This window comes from Paroedura picta, chromosome 8, assembly GCF_049243985.1.
Source record: "Paroedura picta isolate Pp20150507F chromosome 8, Ppicta_v3.0, whole genome shotgun sequence".
In the NCBI taxonomy this organism is placed as follows: Eukaryota; Metazoa; Chordata; class Lepidosauria; order Squamata; family Gekkonidae; genus Paroedura; species Paroedura picta.
This window is the reverse complement of record NC_135376.1, coordinates 75,840,222-75,856,438: the sequence shown is the minus strand read 5'-3', so window position 1 is coordinate 75,856,438 and position 16,217 is coordinate 75,840,222. Positions and strand designations below refer to the sequence as shown.

The window sequence follows — 16,217 nt, the reverse complement described above, 5'->3', positions numbered from 1 at the left end:
ACATTTGAGTAGAAACTCAGGAAAATTATGCCCATGAATATATTTTGACAGTGGCTGGGCTAGCTTCCCGATTTTTTCAAGTTACCAGACTAAATCTGTTGTATTTATAGTCCAGAGAAGTCTGGGATCCATGTGTGTGTGTAGGGGGGGGGGTTGTGGGGGGGAATGAGATAGGGTAGCACTATTAACTCCTTCTTTTGTAAACTTTCCTCTGAGTTACCTGAACAGACTTCAGAAAGGCTTGTTAGCTTGGAAAACTTGGGGGAATGTGTGGTGCCTTTTAGACTTCTTCTACAATACCATTTTACATAGAGTTATACCTTTTTAAGTCCATGGATGTCAGTGTTAAAACTCTGGTTAAATCTGCATTGTTAGTTCCCTTTGTTTCATCCATTTTACAGTTTTGGGTAACTGATTTATATTTATAGACAGACAAAGCACAGTGTGTGTGTGTGTGTGTGTATGGGTGTGCATGTGCATGTGCGTGGCTCGCACTGTCCCTGTGATCATTATATTTTTTGTGTTATTGCACAAACACACTTTAAGGAAAGACCTGCAACTTCTGAGTGAGAATGCTGCTTCTTTGGCTCTGCTTCCCTTCAGGAGAAGAAGAAGAAGAGGAGTTGGTTCTTGTATGCCGCTTTTCTCTACCCGAAGGAATCTCAAAGCGGCTTACAATCACCTTCCAATTCCTCTCCCCACAACAGACACCCTGTGAGGTGGGTGAGGCTGAGAGAGCCCTGATATTCCTGCTTGGTCAAAGCAGTTTTCTCAGTGCCATGGCGAGCCCAAGGTCACCCAGCTGGCTGCATGTGGGGGAGTGCAGATTCAAACCCGGCTCGCCAGATTAGAAGTCCGCACTCCTAACCACTACACCAAGCTGGCTGTGATCGAGCAGGAAAGGCCTGGATTGGCCAGCAACTTTTGACTGAGAATGCTGCTTCTTTGGCTCTGCTTCCCTTCAGCTCCACAAATCTCACAAGATCTGGTCACCCCATAAAGATATATAGTAGAGATCCAGGAGAATAAACTTTCCTAAATATCGTCAAGCATGGTGTACAATTTAGTCTCATTTCTACCAGGGTTATATGGATGTTGGCCTGGCCCCCTGGATCTCTTGGCCCCAGTCAAGAGTACCCTCCTTCTGTGCGTTGGCCCAGGGAAAGGTCATCCACTGCTGTTTATAAATACAGCTCATCCAGTGATGGAAATGTTAAATCAAGTAGTTATGTGACTTTAACTCAAACGAGTATATATATATAATTATATCAGCACACATTTGCATGGGAATATTATTGCCATTCTGAAAAAAAGTCTGTTTTCTCTGATTTTAGGTAATGTCCCCATCTGCTGCTTCTTGCCCCATATTAGGGATTCCTTCCCGTGGGGGAAGGAAAGCAAAATACCCGTTTTAGCGCTTTTTTACTCCTTTGTACATTTTGGGAGGAATTACAATTTTAAGCCAATAAATCAATATTCTGTCTAATTAGTGGATTCACTTGGCTTCATTTGAAAAGCAGGGCCAAGTTCTTCCAGGCTAAGCCTACTATGGCACTGTAACTGTTGCAGCTCGATTTGTAAAAGCAGAGCATTGCTATCACAAGCGTGGATACTTGTGTGGGTATCCACAAGGGAGTATAGATTCAGGTCAGGATCTATTGGATTATCTTGTTCCTTCATGTACACAAGGAAAGCAAGAAGAAAGTACTGAATGGAGGACAGAATCCCTGCGGTGTGTACAAAACCCCTACTTTTCATTAGCTTCTACCTCTCCACAGGTTTCTTCTTCTTTGTAGAGGTCTCCATAGTATGTTACTGTAAGTTGGAATCGCAAGGAAAAAGATGGACTAGACCCAAAGTGCTGTACACTTTAATGGCTTTAGTTGTGGTTCTTTTGGCTGTTCTTCTGATCATCAGGGAATTGCATGTGTGTTTACTTCATTTATAGTCTGCCTGTGTCCCCAAAAGAGGGACCCTAAATGGATTGTATCATTTCTCTTTCTTCCATTTTATCCTCAAAATAACCCTCTGAGGTAGGCTAGGCTGAGAGTATATAATTTGCCCAAGATCACCCAGCAAGCTTCTATGTAGAGTGGGGACTCAAACTTGGGTCTCCCAGATCCTAGTCTAGCACTCTAACCACCCCACCGCACTGGTACCCTTGGAAAGCAAAGATGTTCTCCCCTCCCTACCATTAAATGCAACTTTTCCCAATGAAGACCTGTGCAGCTTTGAAAGAGTGTGGATGCCTTGTGGGTGGTTTCATGTAAGACTCTTTTATATTACCCCAGTGGTAGTCCCTCTTGTCTCCTGTAGTTGGATGGTGTGGCTGGGGGGTTGCATAACAAAATTCCCAAACCAAAGTTATACAGAGTTTGATGTCATCTTTGTGATTTTCTGAGATGGTATTAGGAATCTGGGATTCTTAGTGTAATGAAACTACCCTCCCTGAAGAAATCCTTGTTGTTTTTTGCTTGGGTGCCTTTAGCAAGCTATAGTATGTGCTTCTATTTTTCCTTGATTCTTGTGATTTCTCAAGCAATGGCATTTATTCCTTTGAACTGAATCCCTGCAAGAAAGGAGTGCATCCTTCCAGCCAATCACTTTTGGAGACAAGCCACAGACAGCCTCACTTCTTTTCCCTTCCTACCTTGTGAGTGCCCTTCTATGTCCAGGATAACAGACCTGAGAGCACTTTGACCAGGGGCTTGTAGAATTTATCATCTTTGCGTAATTTGCTTGAAGCTTGGAGGTTCTTCACAGGACAGGGAAAAATCACTGTACTGCAATTTTGGTGTCATTTGATAGAAAACTAGCCACTGCAGCCCCTTGAAAATTTCCCCATAGGGCATTAATGGCAGAATGTACTAAAATGAATGACAGAAATGCCCACTGGAGACAACAGGACATGCCTAAAGACCCATTGAATATAAATGGACCTAGAATGCCATCTGACTCACATAGCCCCCACTGAAGTAAATTACAGCATACTGAAGTTGCAATGAAAATGTAGACTGCATTACAAGAACTCTACCCTGGGCAAGGATTGACAGTCTCCAGAGTGGAATGACCATCTCCTGGCCCCAATAAAATGCTCTGGGAACAACTCTAGAATGACTAGAATGACCATATCCAGAGCAATGATTCTAGTCCCAGAGTTGTCATTCAATTCTGGGGGCTGTTTTTCCAATTTCAGAAAATTTTATCTGAGTTCTACTCCTAGGAACTAACATTCCACTCTGGAGACTTTCATTCCAGGCCTAGGGCAGGTCTCTTGTAATCTGTTCTACTTTTTAATTGCAACGTTTGTTTTCTGTAACATATTTTAAGGGAGCCTACACAAGTCAGTTGGCATTCCTAGATCAAGTTATACCCAATGGGCCTTTGGGCCTCTCCCATTGTTCCCAATGGGCATTTGTGTTAGCATATTTCCATAATGGAAGACCATCAAAAGAGACATGTGGGCCTTCTCTGCTTCCCGCCTCCATGGATCCCTTCCTTTGAGACTGGTAATGATTAAGCTTTTCCCAAAATTCCTATCTCCCTGATTCTCCTTGATTTCCTCTTAGTTACTGTTTTCAGTGTGCTCTATCTTTTTTGAGTGGGGGGAGGAGGGGACTTTGGTCATCCTGTCAGTAGGCAGAGAGGATGGGAAGATTGCAGCAAGCTCCTGTGTGTTTTACCCTTTTATTATTTTTTAAAATAATAAAATATTTCTGGTAAACGTAGCTTGGTTTATTCTGAGAGTCCTCTTAAGGGAAAAATCCCTTAAATATTGGTAGAGACTACCAGTTACCCCCTCTCTGTTTCCTTTATAGCTAATTTCTCCAACTAATTAGGAGACTACCTCTTTGGGTAACAGCAGAGTTGTTTCCGAGCATCAATTTATTGTTGAATGTTTGAATATTCAGAAGCTTACTCCCCCCTCCCATCTATTTTTAAAGAGTACTGAGAAAAAGATCTGATAAGGATGTTCTTCAGAAAGTTGATATCATGCTGTGACAGCCTTTGATCAGGTCTAATTTGTTAATCTTCATACTTCCTTTGGCTCCTTTAGGCAATTTCCTTCCATATGTAAGAAGGACTATTTATCTCCAAACAGGGTGTTGGTTTTTTTTAAAAAGCCACATACTATTGCTTTTTAATATTCATCTATCTAACGTTTTGTTTTCTAGTTGACTATATGATCGGGATTACTTTAACCAACTTGATAGATCTCTCCCTTTTTAGTGCCCAGAGATTTGCATATTTAACTCCAAGTATAGCTGGAAGCACTGTGCCTGAATTTCCATTTGTTTGATGATCCAGTCTGCAGTAATTGCCCATGCCCCATAAAAAATGACGCCAAGTAAATTAATGATGGCTGTGTAATCTGCAATCCCATTAGAAGTTATTAGTATAACATATCAAATGTGCAAGGTTGTACTGACAATCTTTCCCCCATGATGGACATAAGGCTGCCGAATGCTTCCCAAGTCCTACTTTCATCCTGGCTTCACTGTAGCCAAGACTGATATTTTCCCACTTTCCTAGCATCACTCTCTACCCTTTTGGTTAGCATCCGGCTAGACTTTGACACATCTGGCAGGATCTGCCATTTTGGTGAGCATCTGGCTAGAGCAACGGTTCTCAACCTTCCTTATGCCATGACCCTTTAATACAGTTCCTCATGTTGTGGTGACCCCCAACCATAAAATTATTTTATTATTTATTTATTTATTGGACTTGTATCCCACCACTCCCGCAAGGCTTGTGGCAGGTTACATTCATTAAAACCCCCATAAAGCCCCCTAATACAATAAAATTATCCTAAAAAACCACCAAACCAGCCTAACACTTATGCAAGTGTTCTTTCACAGAAATTAATCTGAAACTAACCAATGGTGTGAAGATCCATTGTTTATGATTTTATATAAATTGTTTTTTTTTCTTGGGGCTTCTCAGTTCAGTTCTGTCTCGTGTCCCACCGTGCTGATCTCACTCTTTTCCACTGCTCCAGACAGATGAACGCTCTATCTCAATCTACCCCGCAAGGCTGTTGTGTGGATGGTGCCTCCTCAGCCAAGCTGCTTGCTCTGCCACAACCCCTGTGAAAGGGCTGTTTGACCCACAAAAGGGTCCTGACTCCCAGGTTGAGAACCAATGGTGGTGCATCTAGAAGGACCTGCCATATTTTTCTGAATCTTTTGCCAAAATACATAGCATGATTGAATCTTGGCCCCCTGAGACAATGTCAGGCTCATCAGGGAAGGAGTGAAGGTATACAAGGACTTTTAGAAGAGTCCTGGAAAGAAGAGTACTGAGAACCAGACCAACCCAACACAGCCATATGGATTATACTGCACAAGCGGCAGACCTGTAAGGGTTTGCAGGGGATACCTCATTTTCCCTTCCCCCCACAATTTTCTCTTTCTCTTCTCCTGGTAGCCCGACTGGCACCCCAATTTCATGCCCAAGTGATCATTCCACTGAATTCACCTACCATCCCACAGTGGTGACCAGCAATTCCCTGGGTATGCAAGAAAGGGCCACAAGAGACAAACACTGACATATCCCGTCTTGCCTGCCCACTCACAAACTGTCTAAGTTCATAAAATCAGCATTTCTGTCAGATGACCATCTAGCCTCTGCTTAAAAACTTCCAGAGAAGGAAAACCTACCATCTCTCAAGGAAACCAGTCCGCTGAGGAACCACTCTGTCAGGAACTTCTTCCGGATGTTTAGCTGAAAATTATTGTGAATTAATTTCAACCCATTGGTTCTGGTCCAACCCTCTGGGGCAGGGGTAGTCAAACTGCGGCCCTCCAGATGTCCATGGATTACAATTCCCATGAGCCCCTGCCAGCGAACACTGGCATGGGCTCATGGGAATTGTAGTCCATGGACTTCTGGAGGGCCAGAGTTTGACTATCCCTTGCTCTGGGGCAACAGAAAGCCACTCTGCTCCATCGTCTATGACAGCCTCTTAGTTGTCTTCTCTCCAGGCTAAACAGACTAACCTTCCTCAACCTTTCCTCATTCAACTTGGTCTCCAAAACCTGCACCATCTTTGTAGCCCTCATCTGGACACTCTTGTTTCTCTATATCTTCCTTCATTTGTGGTGTCCAAAACTGAACACAGTACTTCAAGTGAGGTCTTAGCAGAGCAGAGTAAAGTAGTAACATTACCTCACGTAATCTGGACACTATAGTTATTTTAATACAACCTAAAATCCCATTTGCCTTTTTAGCTACCCAATCACACTGCTGACTCATGTTCAGTGTCTGGTCTACTAAGATTCCCACATCCTACTGCCAAGACAAGACTTGCCCATCCTAAAGTGATGCATATGATTTTTCCTACCTAAATGAAGAACTTTACATTTATCACTATTGAAATTCATTTTATTCCTTTAAACCCATTTTTCTAGCTTGTCAAGATCAGCTTTTATTCTGATTCTCTCTTCTGGTGTGTTTGCTACTCCTCCCAGGTTAGGGTAATCTGCAAATTAAATAAGTACCCACTCTATTCCTTCATCCAAATCATTTATAATGAACAATGCAGGGCCCAGGACACATCCCTGAGGCACTCCACATGTCACTCCTCTCCTCTTCCCTTGAAGCTTTCCCCACTTTCAAAACCCATTGCTATTTTGAGTGGCATGAAGGCTCCATGGTAACCTTTCTCGTTAACAATAACTTCACGATGATTGGACTCCAAGAATGACTCCACATGTTCCCACACCATCATTATGCCTAATGCTGAATACTACAATGCACTTTTGCTATGGCCTTAAATAGCGGCATTAGCTGAAAAGGACAAAAAAAGTCTGCAAATGTTCCTGCTTGCGTCAAAGGGAGAGTAAGGGTCAAACTGCACCAGATGTTTTTAAATGAGTTGGGTGCAGATTCTGTACACATGCAACTGAAAAAACAGGGAAAATAATATTTCCAGCTTGTTTCGGCTTGGGAAAATGGATTACCTGGATCCAGCTCATTTTTTAAAAGTCTTCTGTAGTCTGGCCCTAAGGCTGCAACTGAACTCGGTTGGAAGTAGATGCAGGTGGGCAGTTATGTTGGTCTGAAGCTGCAGAAGAAAGGTTGAGTCCAGTCAGTGGCACCTTTAAGATCAACAAATTATTGGTCTTAAAGATGCCAATCGATTCAAACTTTGTTCAATTACTTAGCACTAAGCATTCAACCTAGAAGAATTTAATTCAGTGAAAACATAGACTGGATATACAGTTCCGCTCCATTTGTACGCATACTTTCTTGGAAGCAAGTCTTGGTGGGATGTTCCTCTGACTACACTATTTCTATGACTGTCCGGGCCTGCCCCAACTCCCGGATAGGAGACCAGACTTGACAGACCACAGCCCCCATTCCCCACACACCCAGGAAGCCCACAGCACTCTGCAGACCTGGTTCCTGAGCCCTCAAGCCTTTGATGGCATGACTGAGCTGCTGTCTGCCCCAGTGCCAGGAATGCCTGGCTTACCTCCTCTGCCTCTCCCACGGCCTGGGGAGGCTTCGAAGGTTGCCCTGCAGCCCCAGTTACATCACAGGGAGGCCAAGGTGCGGTGAGATGACATGGAAGTTGGCATTTTGAAGCCCTCAGAAGGTGGGGATGGGGAAGGGAGAGCTGGGAGTGTGGTAGGGATAAAAGGGATTGTGGGAGAGGGTAAAGTGACCAGATTTTAACATTGGTAAAGCGGGACACCATTGACCAGGGGGGGGGGTTCTTGATTAAAAATGCGGTCTATAAAGGTAAAGGTAAAGGTATCCCCTGTGCAAGCACCGAGTCATGTCTGACCCTTGGGGTGACGCCCTCTAGCGTTTTCATGGCAGACTCAATACGGGGTGGTTTGCCAGTGCCTTCCCCAGTCATTACCGTTTTACCCCCCAGCAAGCTGGGTACTCATTTTACCGACCTCGGAAGGATGGAAGGCTGAGTCAACCTTGAGCCGGCTGCTGGGATTGAACTCCCAACCTCATGGGCAAAGCTTTCAGGCGGCTGCCTTACCACTGTGCACCACAAGAGGCTCTTATGTGGTCTATATGGAGCAACAAAAAGTTGAATAGAACAGATAGAACACAAAAATGCTATTGTAATATATATTTTAAAAATTTCAACATAAGTACAATTTGCCAGGTGCCCCCAGATGTCCCTCCAAAAGTGGGACAATCTGGTCACCTTAGGAAAGGGGGAAGGGGTTGGATGCAAGGAGGAGGAAGGAGGGCTGATGACCAGGAAGAGAAGGAGGAAAACAAGAAAGAGAAATTGAGAAGATGAGGAGAAGGAGAGAGAGGACATCAGGAAGGGGGAAAGAACAATGGAGCTGGAGTCCCTTCCCTACCCCCAGGCCACAGGAGACTCACTGGACAAAGAGGCTGACTCTGCTTAGGGCAATCTCTCTTCACCCTCTGTTTGGTAACCTCCAACTGGGGGAAGTCAAGGACAATCCTTACTTCTAACCCCAGGGGTCACTCTAGCAGGGGGGTCCATGCACAATGATCATGGTACAAAGCTACCTATTTGTTGAGTGCTCCAATGTCAGGGTTCTCCAGTACTTACTAGTGCATGGGCACTGTTGGAATTTGAGAATGAGGGGAGTGGTCACCATCACTAAATGGTTAACATGGAATGCTAAATTCAAAATATTTTATCTTCAAAATTGATGAAATAAGTCAAGTTGGGATACGGCAAACTAACTTTCCCTGTACAATGAAGAAAGAAACCTCTTCAGACATAAAGGTGATGCCTCTGGAGTTCGTGGGGTTGCTTTCTGATCCATTCAAGGTTGTCAGGATAAGCTTCGCAACCAATGGAAGATTGGGTGGGGCAAGAATGCAGGGATCTGTCATCATCACCATCAGTGACAGCATGGTTTCACCACTGGATTTTCTCACCCCTCTCTAGGAATTGCCAGAAATACTATGGTAAAACCTTAGACTTCGTGATGATTTCTACAGAGGCATGATGCCCCACCGTCGCCTCGGGCCTCCGAGGCATTGCCACAGCAACCCATGATGTCACTTCCTACTTTCTCTTGGACGTGATATCACATTGTTGTTGACAGTGATTCCCCCACCCCAAAAATCTTTCTCCCCCCGTCTGCTGGAGTGTCAGTGGGCACATGGCAATCCTAACTTCAGTTAGATGGAGGAAAGCCAGAGCTGAATCTTTGCTTTGGGGAAAAAGCAGCTGGGCACTAGGAGACCTAGAGCCATCCTGTGCGATTTGGAAGTTACAGCTTTTGTGATTACTATAGCACTATGATAGGCTTATTTATATTTTAATGAATAGTCATAATCACTCCTCACTTTCTTAGCAGTATAAAGTAACAACTTAATTTCTGGTTTAAGAATCTATTATATTTTTTATCTTGTCCAGTTAAACATGATCTGGCGCTCTGAATGAAGAAGGGGAGGGAGAGCAGAAGGATGGGTTGTGGCAAAAAGAGGAAGGGAGAATAAACCAGAGCATAAGATAAGAATTTCTTGGTAATAAAGAATAAGGATGTGGAGAGATGGAGACCAAGATGAGAGATGTGCTGGTCTCCACTGAGATCCTCCTCACCAGCCCTGCTGCCTTCCCGGTTACCTATGAAGATGAGATGGGTGATGACCAGGAATGGGACTTTTTTCAGTGGTGACAATGAGGCCAGTGGAATGTCTGTGTCCTTGAAGCTTGCCCTGTGGCCTACATTCTTTCTTTTTCAGTGTCAGGTCAAACCATTTCTTTTTATGGTGACTTTTAATTAACAACTTGAACTTTGTAAGAGTGTAGGCAACAGGGCAAGCTTCAAGAACACGGACATTTTCTTTTAGTTGGCTTTATAAAGATCTTTTTAAGTTGCTGTCTTATGCTTGTAATGGTTTTGTTAATTTCGATGATTTTATGCTTTTTATTTGATCATGTTTTATTGCTGTGAGCCAACATGGGCACTCTCTGGAGAGGTAGCCTACCCATTTTCTAAATGAATAAATAAAATGCTGTGCTTAATCGTTCTTCCACCCCAGGAGACCTTGCCCCTGAACTCTGCATGTTTGTTCTCACTCACAGCTAATGATACCTTCCGATTGATGGCACAGTCATGGGCAACCCCATGACCCCACAGCATGCCAACATTTTTATGGCCGATCTAGAACAATGTTTTCAGAACTCTTACCCACTGGAACCCCTACTTTTTCGTTTTCCTTCTCTGCACTCATGGCAAAGAAGCCCTTGAAAGATTTCACCAGACTTTCAACAACTTCTACCCCACCATCAATCTAACTATAAGTTACACTGAGGCAGGCAGTGGCAAACCACCTCTCAATGTCTCTCTTGCCCTGAATTTTTGTGATTACTATAGTGTCTGGGTTGTCATAAATCGGCTGTAACCTGACGGCATTTTCTGCCACTACTATATAATCTGAGGGGGTCTGATACAGTCATGAATGTCTATGTCATATGTAGTTTAATCCCTCTGACACTGCTTTATGGGTCAGCTATTTCCTGTTGCAACTGACCGTTGTGCTTGTGGCTCTTTTTGTGTTGTTCTGTTCTCTTGCCTATTCATTGTAGTGTCTGGATTATGGTGCTGGATCCCCTGAATATATTTAGCATGCCTGCACTGACAATTCAACAAAATCTCTTTAGAGGTTTAATGCAGCAGTCCTTTGACATTAAATAAAAAGGGAAGTTCTGCTTAAACAGGAAAAGTGCAGCAAAACTTACTCCCAAGCAAATATATCAAGGAGTTTAATGCATTTTTAGCATAAAGTGGCTCAGTGGGGGCGAACTAAGAAAATAATTGGTTATCCAGCATTTGGTATAGTTTGCATGTACAATATGCACAACAGATATGGGTTAAATAGAGATTGTGATATATTAACAGAGAATGAGGCAGTTGTTGCTGGAGTTGTATTTTATTAATTGAGTGGAAATCCAATTGAAATGCTTATTAAGTGCCGGGAGGGTATTCCAGGAGCTTGTCCATGAGGATTCCTGAAAGAGTCTTAAGTACAGTTTCATTAATATACATACCACATCCTAGGTTTCTGTTATGAGCAGCCTCAAAATGTAAATGTTCCACTGCCATGCACTTTTAGTTTGAGTCTGGGAATATGTACCGCCATAACCTTGGTCGTGAGGACCCAAGTGCATTATACTTAATGACTGGCAAGTTTTTGCACATGCTGTGACATTTCCCTTTCATTGTAATGCCATGTCAGGTGCTGGCCCAGACCCTCTGCACTAAATAGCTTTCCACAGACAGTCAGAAGGGGAAGCGTTATTCCTTCCTTTGACTTTGATTAGAATTGATCTGTGAGATCCAACACTTCTCTTTGGGTTTGTTGGGTCATGAAGATTCGTGTTTGTTAAAGCATGCAGACTCCTTATCCCTACATCCTAAACTCTGGGTAAATGTAAATAAACTCTTCTCTTGGATGTGACCCTCAGAATCACTGCACAGAGCTCTTACTGAAAGAAAGGCTGGTCCCTGTTTGCTGTTTTCACTTACTGGACAAGAGTTACAGCGTCCTACATTAGCTTGGAACCAGCTCTGTATTAGACTGTGGCTAATGATTGTGTCATTTCTGTGTTCTTGAAAGTGCCTGATGTATAATTGGTGCCTAATTAATGTTAAATAACAATGAAATGGGTGATTATGTTAAGTCAAATTGATTTATTCCACAGACAGTTCAAGCACGTAATACATTTTCCTATTTGCTTCTTGTAATTTCTGTGTCAAGCATTGATGGTAACGTATTTTGACCTGTAAGAGAGAAGATAATGCAAGTTCAGCAGTGATTATTCCCCAAATGCACTTCTTATGATGAACTTGTAAATTTAATATCCTCAGTTTAGTCAGATAGATTAACTGCCCTCATGTTTAATTAATATGCCTTATTGTTAATGATCTAATCAAGAAAGTGCATGCAAACTAAGCAAAATGCAAATCATTCCTAATTTGGGATTTCTTTAATGGTTACAAGTGTCACCTGTAGTGGGAATAAATGGATTTGTCTAGAATGGTGAAGCAATATGATCCTCTCATAACAAATGTTTGGTATTTTCCAGTAGATACTTGCAAAGTATTTGCAGGTGTCGTATAACAATTTTTACTGGGAACAGGACTGTGAAGAACCAAAATGTGATCAATAATGTTATGTTTGTTTCATTTATGCATTTATCTGGTGTGTAAGGAACTTAGGGCAGGGTAAGGAGCTCATGGAAGTGTATATAACCTTGCCACCTTCAAGTTGGGAAATTTCTAGAGATTTGGGGGTGAAATGTGGGGAGGAACCTCAGTAAATTATGATTTCATAGGCACCACTCTCCAAAGCAACCATGGTATCCAGTGGAACTGATCTCTGTGGTCTGGAGACATTGTAATGATGTGAGGTCTTCAGGCATCATCTGGATCTTGGCAACACTAGTTTCCACCCCCATTTTATCCTCTCAAAAACATAGTGAGGTTAGGTTAGGTTGAGAAAGAATAAGAGGTCCAAGGTCACCCAGTAAGTTTCATGATGACCACAAAGCAAAATTTGTCATGAATTTTGCCCTGTTCATGGTTTGTGAAGTTTGTGATGTGTCTACCATCATGAACTACAACAAACTTTTAAAGCAGTGCATGCAGTTGTGGATAGAACAGTAAGAAGTGGTTTCCATTCCTGTGAAAGCTGCAAAAACAGCTGAGTCTATGAGCAGTTTCCTACTGTTTCCTACTGCTCAGATGTTTTCCAGATTTTCTTGTGTAGTCCCTTCAAACTTTAAAGGGACTGCACAAGAAAACCAACAGACAACTGGGTGGTGGGGAGCAGGCTGCTCCCAGCCACTTAGCTATTTTTTTGGCTTTCTGCAAACTTTCTTTCAAGGACTACAGTTCCTTTCAGCAGAGTTTATAGGGCCACAAATCACAAACCAGTTTTGTTCATGAACCAACTTCCTCATTTTATTTGGTTTTTGGTACAGTTTGTGGTTCATCCTTGAACCACGAACCAACACAAACCACATTTTTCTAATTTATGCCCATCCCCACTAACGACTACAGTACAGTGGCTTAATTGTGAAAAAAAATATTGCATTTACCAGTAAAGGAAACCAGTAAAGCAGTTTACTATATGCTTTCTCTCTTTACTTGTTCTTAAATTAGTTACAGAGGTTTTTTTTCATGCATCACATTTCAGGGAACATGAGCTGCTCCTGCAGAGTTCTCTGCTCTATCAAGAGTTTTATGACATATTGCATGTTGCAGAGACCTGGCTTGTAAAAATCGTAGCTAATCTGGCTAGCTGGACTGAAAGGTGTTAGTTTTCTTTGCTGGTTCATTTTTTAAATAATCTGTTGTCTTGGTTTTGTCTTTTTATTGTCTGCTGTTCCTTCAGAATGTGTGGTTACTGGACATTCTCATTTGAAATGGAGTGATATGTGTTGTGGTGGCGGAAAGTGCTGTCATGTCTCAGCTGAGTTATGGTGACCTCGTACAGTTTTCAAGGCGAGAGATCAACCAACCAAGATAGACTCTGCTTAGCTTTTGAGTTACGATATGAATGGGCTATCCTAAGCTATCCAATCACATTTTAATTATTGGTCTGATTTATATCATGTTCTATCCCACAGGCATTTAAAAGGATCAGGTAGCAGGTGGCATGAAAGACTTTTACCTGAAACCTTAGAGAGCTACTGCCTCTTGGAGTGGGCAATACTGGCCTTTATAGACTGATGACTCAGTAGGCAGTTTTATGGATTTTTAAAAAAAATATTAGATGTGTGCTTTTGTGGATCCCCATCAGGGATAGTTGTTTGATCTAGTCATTTATGAGCATGAATGGGCATGTGCAGTGCATGTGCAAAAGGAAGCACCTCTGTGTTTCATGCTATTGACTGTAAATGACACACCGTGTGTCTCTTATGACCTTGGACTTGTGTACTTCAAATAAACCAGTAATCGAGTGCATGCTAATGGTGCATGCTAACTAGCCAACCAGCTACCATGTTGAAAGTTGCCGCTTCTAGTTTACTATCAAATTGCAGCTGAATGATGACTCTGTAGGGTTTTCAAGGCAAGAGATGAACAGAGGTGGTTTTGCTTGGTGGTCTCCCATCCAAGTACTAACCTGGGCTAACTCTGCTTAGCATTCAAAATCTGATGAGATTGGGCTGGCCTGGGCTGGCTCATGTTGCAGTGAACCACCGCTGCTCAGAGGTAAAACTACTATTAATGCTGCTTGTTTTGAATTATAAGGTAATATGGCAATCACATGGGGTACTATTTAGTAAACACATGGCAAGCAAGGTAAGTATGGATTTCAAATGCTTTATTTGCAGACATTGGATCATCTTTGCTATCAAGGTACTGGTGGCTCCTTGAAAGAGCATCTTCTTCTGGGGTAGCTGTGAGCAATTGATGTAGGTCCCCAGTTGAATTATCACCTCCACTATGAGCTTAGTAGGTGGCCTGAGGCAAGGTGTTATCTCTCAGCCTCAACTCTCTCCTTACCCATCCTATAGGGATAATAATAGTGACCTGCTTAACAGGAAAATAATGAAAATTCTTGTAGCACATTTGCTTGGTGGCATAAACACCTGTGGACTAGAGCCTGCTTTGTCAGACACGAAAAAGCACAAGTCTCAATTTGAAAAACGTGGACGTACTTGGGAACCCGGGGGGGGGGGGGAGAGTTTGCCAATGGTAAGCCCAAGAAGCTATAAAAACGTAAGAGATTACAGTATATCTCATTTTTCTGCAGAACTCAAACACGCACAAAATAAGAACTGAGGGACCCATTCTCAGCACCAATTTTTTTTTGCTGTTCTAATTGAACACCAAAGGAGAGATAATTATTTTCTGTTGTGGGAGTGATATCTTGGCCTTGATTAAATCAGAAATGAGCAGAATTTGATGATAAATATGGGTTCAGCAATTTCATGCTGCAGCCTCTGTAAAAAGTGTCTATCTTTGTATTTTAAAGTGTGGCTTTGAGGTCAGCCGTGGTGTCCTAAGAGATTGGAATGTTCCCCAACAATTCCTGAACTTTCCCATTTTGGATGGCAGATACATGTCTATTTATTTGACATCATAGAGACAGAGCTGCTGTTTGTTTTGCGTAGCCCATAGAAGGGCATTGTTGGTACCTAATAGCATAGCTTGTGTAGCAGGTGTACGTAAATCAGTTCTCAGTGATATGGCTGGTGGTGTTAGATCTTGTAATGGTCTTGCCTGAACAGATATGAAGCTAGATCTGAGATTTGCGTTTGTTGCAGTGTATAGTCCCTAGATGTCTGTTAGGGGCCATTGTTGATGATAGACAGCCAATTTATATTGGGATTTTTAAAAATAAATGCAGCTCAGAGCATATGAAAAGGAGATATCATTAATGCATTCAAGAAAAATGCTTCTCTTGGTCCAACGTTCTAGAAATCTGGCTCACGTATATATAAGACAAGCTATATAATTAGTTCACTCTTACCTTAGACCTTTCTTAGCCTAGCTCATTGCACAGGTGGCTAGCCTATTGCAGAGGGTCCTAGAACCTGAGAAAAGTTCCTAAAAGGGCCATGGTCAAAAAAGTGCTGAGAATAGCTGTTGCAGACCAGCTCTCAAAGAGCTGTAAATGTGTAATGTGCAGACCAGCTCTCAGCTCTATTGGCATTCTACACATCTTGAATTGAAGATAGGATTTCCAGGCTATGGTAGGAGGGCTCCCACTGATGGTCTCACTGGAAAAAGAATGCCACTAGCCTCTGCCAGTTTCTGGTGTTAACCCAGAAGTGACAATGTATAGCTCTAGGAATCTCTGGAAACTTTATTGTAGGGTTTCCAAGGATACCTGAGCTAACCATTGTTACTTCCAGGTTTTATCCTGAGGTGATATAGTGATATCAATAATGCCTCAACCACCCCGTGTGGTTGCCGAGCTCACCTCAGCCTGGCTATCCTAATTACAACTCCACAAATAGGTGGGGTTTTCCATTTACTATAATGAAATGGCAATGGTGTTATATTAATAACGTATTTTTGTTTATAGGCATTTTACAGCTGAAGTCCCTCACTGCTGAAGTCTCCCTTGATGCTACATTTGGGTAAGTGTGGAGTTGTTCCAAAACGAAACTGGCATAAGCGGATGCGCAGGATTTAACTTTCTATGAAATGTTGTTGTAGGCCTAAGGCAGAATTCCCTATTGGTTTTCTGCAAGAATGGGTCTGGTGTTTACTAATTGTACAATAAACGTGTCCAAATGT

The 16,217-nt window shown here is 42.4% G+C and overlaps 1 long non-coding RNA gene across 1 annotated transcript in view; it reads left to right on the top strand.

Annotated features, from left to right (window-relative positions):
* LOC143842672 (uncharacterized) overlaps nt 1-16,217 on the top strand; it is a 206,769-nt gene that overhangs the window by 184,675 nt on the left and 5,877 nt on the right. The window contains exon 3 of the long non-coding RNA XR_013233272.1: nt 16,003-16,057. This is a non-coding gene — a long non-coding RNA (uncharacterized LOC143842672). The remainder of the gene's footprint in view (nt 1-16,002; nt 16,058-16,217) is intronic.